This window comes from Eriocheir sinensis, chromosome 42 (genome assembly GCF_024679095.1).
Source record: "Eriocheir sinensis breed Jianghai 21 chromosome 42, ASM2467909v1, whole genome shotgun sequence".
Lineage (NCBI taxonomy): Eukaryota > Metazoa > Arthropoda > Malacostraca > Decapoda > Varunidae > Eriocheir > Eriocheir sinensis.
Genome location: NC_066550.1, coordinates 5256992 through 5267784, shown reverse-complemented (window position 1 = coordinate 5267784; position 10793 = coordinate 5256992).

Below are 10793 nucleotides of genomic sequence, written 5' to 3'. Positions count from 1 at the left end.
AGAATGAAATAAATAAATAGATAGTAAAGAAACGCAAGAAAAGAGTAAAAAAAGTGGATAAGAGGAAAGAAAAAACAAAGTGGAAAAAAATACAGCAAAAAACAAGAGGAAATAAAGAGGAAAGTGAAAGAAACAGGATTTGACAAGAATGGAAGACAGAAGGAAACGAAAATAAGGAATAATAAAGAAACAGAAGGAAAAGAGGAAGAGGAGAGGAAAGAAAGAGGAAAGAAAATCACACAGCAAAAAACAAGAGGAAATCCAGAGGAAAGTTAAAGAATTCGCCTTGCTAAGAATGGAAGATTGAAGGAAAAGAAAATAGGCATAATAGAGAAACGGAAGGAAAAGGAGGAGAGGAGAGGAAAGAAAGAGGGAAGAGGAACGGAAACGAAAAGAAAGTAAAATCACACACGAAAAAATAAGGAAATGAAGAGGAATGAATAAAAGAAGAGTAAATATGATAGAAAATGAAGTAAAAGAAAGAATGAAAAACAAGAAGATGGAAAAGAATAAGAGGAAGGAGGAGAGAAAAGAAAGAGGAAAACACACACACACACACACACACACACACACACACACACACACACACACACACACACACGCACGCACGCACGCACGCGCACACGCACGCACGCACGCACGCACGCATGCACACGCACACGCACACATACACACACACACACACCAGTATGGGTTCCGCAAGGGGCGTTCTACTGGTGATCTCCTAGCCTTCTTAACTGACTCTTGGTCATCCTCTCTTAGCCGTTTCGGTGAAACTTTTGCTATTGCGCTGGACATATCAAAAGCTTTTGATAGGGTCTGGCACAAATCTTTGCTTTCTAAACTACCCTCCTACGGTTTCTATCCTTCTCTCTGTACCTTTATCTCCAGTTTCCTTTCTGACCGTTCTATTTCTGCCGTGGTAGACGGTCACTGTTCTTCCCCTAAATCTATTAACAGTGGTGTCCCACAGGGTTCTGTCCTATCTCCCACTTTTTCTGTTCTTCATTTATGATCTTCTTTCCAAAACGAACTGTCCTATCCCTTCCTACGCCGATGATTCCACTCTGCATTACTCAACTTCTTTTAATAGAAGACCCACCCTTCAGGAACTTAACGACTCAAGGCTGGAGGCTGCAGAACGCTTAGCCTCAGACCTTACTATTATTTCCGATTGGGGCAAGAAGAACCTGGTGTCCTTCAACGCCTCAAAAACACAGTTTCTCCACCTATCCACTCGACACAATCTTCCAAACAACTATCCCCTTTTCTTTGACAACACCCAGCTATCACCTTCCTCAACACTAAACATCCTCGGTCTATCCTTAACTCAGAATCTCAACTGGAAACTTCATATCTCATCTCTTACTAAATAATCTTCCTCGAGTTTGGGCGTTCTGTAACGTCTCCGCCAGTTCTTATCCCATGCACAGTTGCTTTACATATACAGGGCCTTGTCCGCCCTCGAATGGAGTATGCATCTCATGTGTGGGGGGCTCCACTCACAGCTCAGCTCTTCTTGACAGAGTGGAGGCTAAGGCTCTTAGTCTCATCAGCTCTCCTCCTCATACTGATAGTCTTCTACCTCTTAAATTCCGCCTCAATGTTGCCTCTCTTTCTATCTTCTATCGATATTTCCACGCTGACTGCTCTTCTGAACTTGCTAACTGCATGCCTCCCCCTTCCTGCGGCTCTGCTGCACTCATGCTCATCTACCTCCACTCATCCCTTTATGTTAACCAGCATCTTCACTCTTTCATCCCTCACGCTGGTAAACTCTGGAACAATCTTCCTTCATCTGTATCTCCTACGCTGACTTGAACTCTTTCACGAGGAGGGTATCGGACACCTCTCCTCCCGTATTTGGTCTTCCTTTCGGCCACCTTTTGTTTCTTTTTAGGAGCAGCGAGAAGCGCAGGCTTTATTTTATTATTGTTTTATTTTTTGTGTGCCCTTGAGCTGCCTCCTTGTTGTAAAACACAAACACACACACACACACACACACACACACACACACACACACACACACACACACACACACACACACACACACACACACACACACACACACACACACACACACACACACACACACACACACACACACACACACACACACACACACACACACACACACACACACACACACACACACACACACACACACACACACACACACACACACACACACACACACACACACACACACACACACACACACACACACACACACACACACACACACACACACACACACACACACACACACACACACACACACACACACACACACACACACACACACACACACACACACACACACACACACACACACACACACACACACACACACACACACACACACACACACACACACACACACACACACACACACACACACACACACACACACACACACACACACACACACACACACACACACACACACACACACACACACACACACACACACACACACACACACACACACACACACACACACACACCAAAATCAAGAGTAAGGGAAGAGTATTGACCCCCTCTTGCCCACCACTTCACCTCAAGGCCACTAAGAGAAAATCAAGAGGAATCCAAGAGGACAAACATCCACTTCAGCCACCAGCAAGAGGAAGGAAATTAAGAGAACATCCTAAAATCCGCCGCCACCTTCTCTGTCACCATTAAGAGGAGGAGGAAACATGGAGGAGAAAAAACAGGAGGACAGGTGAGCAATTAACGAGTATTTGCCATTAACTCAAGTGCAGCAGGTTAAAAGAGAGATATATGAGAGACGGAGAGTAAGTGCCGTAGCAAGAGTAGGAGCGGCAGTGCATTTGTATTTTGTTAGAGTAAGATAGTGTTAGAGTAAGAGTAACAGGTGGAGTAATAGAGTAAAGGAGTAAATGTAATGGTGAGAGAGAGAGAGAGAGAGAGAGAGAGAGAGAGAGAGAGAGAGAGAGAGAGAGAGAGAGAGAGAGAGAGAGAGAGAGAGAGAGAGAGAGAGAGAGAGAGAGAGAGTGTGTGTGTGTGTGTGTGAAGGTTTAAGTGTGTTGATTTCTAGACGTACAGGTGAGGACAGGTAAGTAATCAACGTGCACTTGCAATTAACTAAGGGGCAACATGTAAACGGTAGGAATTTTCAGGTAAGAAATATTAATGTAAGTGAATGTGTATTAATTTATCAACGTGCAGGTATTGAAAGGTAGATTATTTGTTGTTTATGTCCTGTCCAATTCATGTATTAATGTCCACGTTATCTCTCTCTCTCTCTCAATATGCGCGTGGCTTCGTGGATATACAAGAATTATAATTAATGCCAAACTTACGCTCAAGAATATTACCAAACTTTTGAGCGAAGAGGTTAAGTCCGGGATCATTTCTATCGCTAAACAGTATTTCTCTCTCTTTTCATTTCCACGCAAGTTTCACAAAGTAGGAGAAGTATTAAGCGGGAACATTACGGCAGAGGAGCCTTAGAGTTTTCGTTATACTTGAATATAAAAAAGAAAACTGTTTAGCTACTTAAGAAAACAACACATGCAGGTTTTTTTTGTGTGTGCGTGTGTGTGCGTGTGTGTGCGTGTGTGCAGATTAAAGAGAATCAATAAAAACAATCAAGATATTCAGGTGTAACAGGAAAAATGAAAGATGAAAAGAGTTAATATAGAAATGGAAGATATGTTATAGAGTGCTGATGTAAAAATGTAAGACAGATCAGAGTTTACTTTAAAATGAAAGGTATATTAGAGTTCACGTCAAAGTGGAACATATATTAGAGAGAGTTAATGAAAAATGGAAGATATATTAGAGAGCGAATGAATCTTAAAATGGAAGATATATTAGATTGTTGATTCAATGAAAGATGTAAAGTTTTTGTAAGTTTATATATGTGTGTTGATTTATAGACGTACAGGTTGGGAAAGGTGATTACTTCCCAACAAACAACACAGTCAATAAATCAATAAGGACAAACAATACAATCAACACACACTCGATAAAAACACTCCGCAGCTTTTCCCGGAACGAATCCTTATCATTTTATCTATTTCTTATCTTCCCCTTTATCGTGAGCACGGCAAAGATGGTGATACAAGGAAACACGAGAATAACGATAATAATAAGAATAAAAGTAAATAAATAAACAAAATTGAACACATGGCAAAGTCTAACTATTTTTATCTTGTTCTTGTGATCCTCTTTACCGTGGGAGCACCAAAAGCATGACGAAGACAGTGATGAAAGGAAACGGGCGAATGAGAGTTGTAAAAATAGATCAGTAAATAAAACACAATACTGACACCCGAAGGAAAAGAACAAAACTTAAAGGCGAGCAACAAATTCGGTAATAAGTAAATAAGTAAATCAATAAAAAGTAAAAATGATGAGTTAAGAAATTTTCCGAAAGCAAGTAAAGTAAGCAAATGGGTAACTAAACAATAATAAACAAGACGCATAGCACTCGGAGAGTGCACACCTTCGCCAAAGATTGTCCTGAAAATCAGCATGGGCAACAACTGTGATCCTATGCATCATATGGAAGCATTTGTTTGGATATCTGATGAAATTCTATTATTTCAGAAAATTTGACCTGGGGCAACTTTTCGAGGTCAAGGTTAAAGGTCCAGGTCAAGATCATGCGAGGTGCGTCTTTCCATGAACTAAAATATGAACCAAGTATGAAGTCTCTACGATGACGAGGACCGAAATTATGGCCAATCTGACGTTTTGTGCGACCTTGACCTTTGACATAAAAAATTTAATGGCTTTATTCTGGATGGACACGAAGCTTCCCTGAAAAAACTGGTTGAGATATCCGCAAAATTGTGCACAGGAGACTGTTAACGAAGAAACAAATATATAAATAAACATACTGACCGGACCGAAAATATACCCTCCTCCAACTTCGTTGGCGGAGGTAAAAAAAAAATAATAATAATGATAATAATGAATAAATAATAAGCAAGTAAAAACAGCAGGTAGAAAATAAATCATAACAAGATAAAGAAAGTAAAGTAAGTAAATAACAAATAAAAAAAAATAATAAAACACGAAGCAAAAGAAGCGTAAGATCAAGCAATAGTTTCTGTCTGGCTCAGCGTCCTTCAGCTTCCTCGCCTTATCGTCCAAAGCTTCTCGGAACAACACGAAGGAGGGAAAGGAAAAAGTTGCCCCGAAAGAAAAAGGGAAAAGAAAGAACAGAGGAAGTGAAGTAAAGCATCGAGAGGCCTTCCAAGAATCTATCTGGCTCAGTCACTCCATTTTTTTGACTTTGAGAATAAGAGGAAAGACAAAGATGCGGGAGAAAGAAATAAAGTTGATCCCAAAGAAGAAGAAGTGAAGAGAAAGAACAGAAAGAAAGTAAAAGAAAGATTCGAAAGGCCTTCCAAGAATCAGTTTGACCATGTGACTCTCCTTGTTTGCCTTTGAGAATAATGGGAAAGAAAAATGTAAAAAATGCTCCTTATAAGAATATGTCTGTCTGTCTGGCTTACTGATTCTGATTCTCTCTCTCTCTCTCTCTCTCTCTCTCTCTCTCTCTCTCTCTCTCTCTCTCTCTCTCTCTCTCTCTCTCTCTCTCTCTCTCTCTCTCTCTCTCTCTCTCTCTCTCTCTCTCTCTCTCTCTCTCTCTCTCTCTCTCTCTCTCTCTCTCTCTCTCTCTCTCTCTCTCTCTCTCTCTCTCCTCTCTCTCTCTCTCTCTCGCTCTCTCTCTCTCTCTCTCTCTCTCTCTCTCTCTCTCTCTCTCTCTCTCTCTCTCTCTCTCTCTCTCTCTCTCTCTCTCTCTCTCTCTCTCTCTCTCTCTACCTGATCGCCCAAAGCCTCTGCGAATAACACGAAAAGAAGAAAAGAAGATGGAAAGAGCAAAAAATAATAACCGTTACCCCAAAACAAGAGGGAAAAGAACGAATAGACGATAAGGAGAAAAAAAACAAGCGTGTCTTGAGAATCTGTCTGGCTCAACGACTCCTCTTTTTGGCCTTTGAAAATAGTACTGAAAGGGAAGATGGGAGCAGCAAAATAATAAAATTGTTTACTGATTATCTTTCTCTCTCTTCACCTTATCTTCCAAAGCCTCTGAGCATAACACGAAAAGAAGAAAGGATGACGGGAACAGACGAAGTGAAGAAAAGCATCGAGAAACCTTCAACGAGTCTCCCTGGCTTTGCGACTTACTCTTTCTTCGCCTCCCAGAATGACACGAAAAGGAAGATAAAAACAGCAAAACAATAACAACTCCACCGCAAACAAGAAAGGAAAGGAGAGAGTGAAGGACGCAAATCAAACACCGTATAGGAATTGATTCGGCTGAGTGACTCTTATCGGCCCATTGCTACAGAAAGAAAGGCCGAGGACGGTAAAATAAAACATGATGCCCCAAAATCAAAACAGAGAACGAAAAGGAAAGTGAAATAGAGAAACCAATTGTCTATTACGAATCAGTCTGGCTTTGCGGTTCTGATCCCCTTTGTCTATTACGCCCATTGCTACAGAGAGGCAGGCTGGGTATAGGGAGATGAAAATAAAAACAGACCCACAAAGGAAAAGGAATAAAGAAAGGTTGAATGAAGATGAGGAGGAAGGAGAGAAAGAAGGGAGAAAGAAAGAGGATAAAGAGGGATAGATGAGGAGGATAAATGAAAGGGAGGAAAGGGAGAAGGGTACTGTAGATCGAGGAATAGAAGAAAGATGTTAAATGAAGGAAAGAAGAGAGAAAAAAAAGGAAAAAAAAGAAGAGGCATCGGAGTTCAAGGTCACGAGGGAATTTTCACATCACATGGAAGGGAAGTATCGTAGAGCATTCAAACGCTTTTAAGAATCAGTCTGACCCATTGCTTTCCCTCTTTGCCGTTGAGAATAACAGGAATAGACATGATGTGGACACTAAAATAAAAAAGCACCCCAAAAAACTGAAGGAAAAGAACAGAAGGGAAGAGAAGCAGAGAAACGAATTGCCCACCATGAATCAGTTTGACTTTGTGGTTCTCCTCTTTGTGCTATCGTCCGCTGCTACAGAAAGACAAGCTGGGGACAGGTAAATAATTAATGGTAATAGGGGACTTTGAGGGCTGTTTCCTTATATAGAGGGTGGCAACGGTCTTGTCGGTTCCTCTGACTAGGGTAAGTTACATCGCTAGGGACAGAATAGCTAATAATGATAATACTATAGCTATTAATATTGATAATAGGATAGCTAATAATAATGGTAATAGGGGACTTTGAAAGCTGTTTCCATTTCAACAGAAGACCTTCTCAACAGAAATTATACGACTCCAGACTGGAGGCTGCAGAACGCTTAACCTCAGACCTTACTATCCTTTCCGATTAGGGTAAGATGCTTTCCATTTAAAGGGGCCTTGTCCGCCCTCGTATGGAGTATGCATCTCACGTGTGGGGGGGCTCCACTCACACAGCTCTCCTCGACAGAGTGGAGTCTAAGGCTCTTCGTCTCATCAGCTCGCCTCCTCTTACTGATAGTCTTCTACCTCTTAAATTCCGTCGCGATGTTGCCTCTCTTTCTATCTTCTATCTATATTTTCACGCTGACTGCTCTTCTGAACTTGCTAACTGCATGCCTCCCCCCCTCCCGCAGCCCCACTGCACACGACTGTCCACTCTAGCTCAATGAAATCAGCCCTGATATGTATAAAGAATAAATGCGAGGTCTGCTAAATAAATGTGAATAATGAACAACTGTAATGAATATAGGTGAAAAGTCTGAATTTCTGACATCTGCTAAATAACTAAACTTTGATATTTGTCACCCTGATTTCACCTACCCGTAGGAGAGATAAGGCTATCAGCAGATTTGAACGGTGATTATCCTACAAAATATTCGGCTCAGCTGATGGAATGTTGACACTTCCCGAAGCTCCGGAATACCAACACTGCCGAGTCAGGCGCCATCGTCTTGTCATGATCGTCACCACGCTGGTAGTCGCCGATACCACGAAAACAACGACTGTGAACACGACTGTGAAAGCGGCCCTAAGTTACATCGCAAGGGACAGAATAGCTAATAATAATGATAATACAATAGCTAATAATAATGATAACAGGATAGCTAAAGATAATGACTATAGGGAACTTTGAGAGCTGTTTCCATGTATGGAGGGCAGCACTGGTATGGTCGATTCCTCTGTCTGGGGTTACATCGCTCGGGAGAATGGCTAATAGGTACACAAGCGGCGCCCTCGGCATACGTGATGGGAAAATTCCCTAGTGCCTCTTCTTTTTCCTTTTTCTTCTCTCTCCTTTCCTTCATTTGACATCTTTCTTCTATTCCTCGATCTACAGTACCCTTCTTCCTTTCCTCCCTTTCATTTGTCCTCCTCATGAAGAAAGTAGGAAAGGTAGATAGACGGTTATCTTTTTTCTCTCTCCTTTCCTTCATTTAACATCTTTCTTCTCTTCATCATCATATTCAGCATCCAGAGAGCTTTAGACTGAAACACAGGATAGAGAAAGTAAGAAACAGACCAAGCAATAGAGTAATAGATGACGATAGAGAGCATAGAGAGAGCAATAGAGTACACAAGGGCAGCATCCAAAGACCTTTAGACTGATATGTAGGTTAGAGGAAGTAAAAGCGGGCAGAGCCGAAAGTAAATAAAAAAAAGTTAGAAAGAAATACTCTCTCTCTCTCTCTCTCTCTCTCTAACACCCCACCCCCCTACACACACAAACAAACGAAAGACACGGATGAAGAAATCGAGAAAAAGGTGGAATACTAGAGACGAAAAAGTATATCTTATTAACATCGAACATGTCATAATAAAGAGTAAGAGAGGTCAGGATTATTTTATAGGAGCAGTGCTTAGTGGACATTTATTGTTTTATTTGTTATTGCCGTTGAGCTGCTTCCTCTGATGAAGAACAAAAAAAACAAATCCATGATTTTTTATTTTTTACTTTTTACGTCGCGGCCTATAGCGCCGATAGGCTTCTTCCAGGTGGGGCCTAATGGTCGGCCCAAGGCTTCTTCCCGAAGGGGCCTGATGGTCGGCCTAAGGCTTCTTCCCGGTGGGGCCTGATGGTCGGCCCAAGGCTTCTTCTCGGTGGGGCCTGATGGTCGGCCCAAGGCTTCTTCTCGGTGGGGCCTGATGGTCGGCCTAAGGCTTCTTCCCGGTGGGGCCTGATGGTCGGCCCAAGGCTTCTTCTCGGTGGGGCCTGATGGTCGGCGCAGCCCGTTCTGGCACAGGAGAGTGTTTTATAGTGGCGCCATCTTGCATTGGCTCATGCTGCCTTCCCGGATTTCATCTTTAATCCTAGAATCTAGAGTCAGGGTTGATAGGTAGTCTTCTGGACAGCATGTGGGTAGTTTTAAGCCACTCGGCGGCGGCTGAAAAATCCCACCTTGGTGGCACCGGGCGGGGATTTAACTCGCGTCCTCCTTAACGCGGTGCTGTTACTCTGTCGACTCAGCCACCGCCTCCCCAGAAATAGACTAACTAACAATCTATCTAATCAACTAACTATTAATCTATCACACTTGCTATCTATCGAACACTCTAACTAATTAACTACCAAACTACGCCACACACAGTAAAAGAAAACTAGTAAACCCAGACATAAAGCCATCATATAATTCACAGCAAATAAATAAGATAAACCCATAAACATTGCCCTCATAAGCCCCACTACACACACACACACCTACACACATCTACATCTACTACTACTACTACTACTACTACTACTACTACTACTACTAACTACTATTACTACTACTATCTGCTACTACTACTACTACTACTACTACTACTACTACTGCTATTACGTCTACCACCACCACTACTACTACTACTACTACTACTACTACTACTACTACTACTACTATTTTTATGGTTACAACAACAACAAATACTACTACTACTACTACTACTACTTCTACTACTACTACTACTACTACTACTACTACTACTACTTCTATACCTCTTCTCCTGCTACTACTACAGCAACTACAACTATTACCACTATTACTACTACTACTACTATTTCTACTACTACTACTATCACTATAACCGCTTCAATATACCACCACCACTACTACTACTACTACTACTACTACTACTACTACTATTGCTACTACTACTACTACTACTACTACTACTACTACTACTACTACTACTACTACTACTACTACTACTACTACTACTACTACTACTACTACTTCCACTACTACTACTACTACTTCCACTACTACTACTAACGATAATATGCCTCCACCAATAGATTATATTTTCCCTTTTGCCTCTATTAACAATGAAGATTTGTTGCATTGTTTTAATGTCAATAATACACAAAATCAAGACCTACATGCTTTCCATCCACTTAGTGTAGAAGATAGAAATTATAATAACGATCTTGATGTAACTCAGTTTTATTTAAGAGCAAGAAATTTAAATTTTTCTAAATCTGAATATATTTATCTGGATAGCTTTCCTTTTTCTACTAATAATAGTGAATTATATTTATTAACACTGAATATTAGATCCATCTCATCGAATTTCCAATACTTTGTAGACACTGTCCTTTCGTGCCAAACTAAATTTGATGTCATAGGATTAACAGAAACCCGCTTAGATGTAGATATTTCTCCACTGTACAGACTACCGGAATATGAAATGTTCACTAATAACAGAAACAGGTTTGGTGGGGGAGTGGCCATTTATATCTCTAGTAAGTACAAATCTTCTGTGATCAATGAATTTTCTAAATTGGAACCTTTTATGGAATGTTTGGGAATCGAAGCAATATGTAATGCTAATACCTATTTATTTCTTTGTATTTACAGA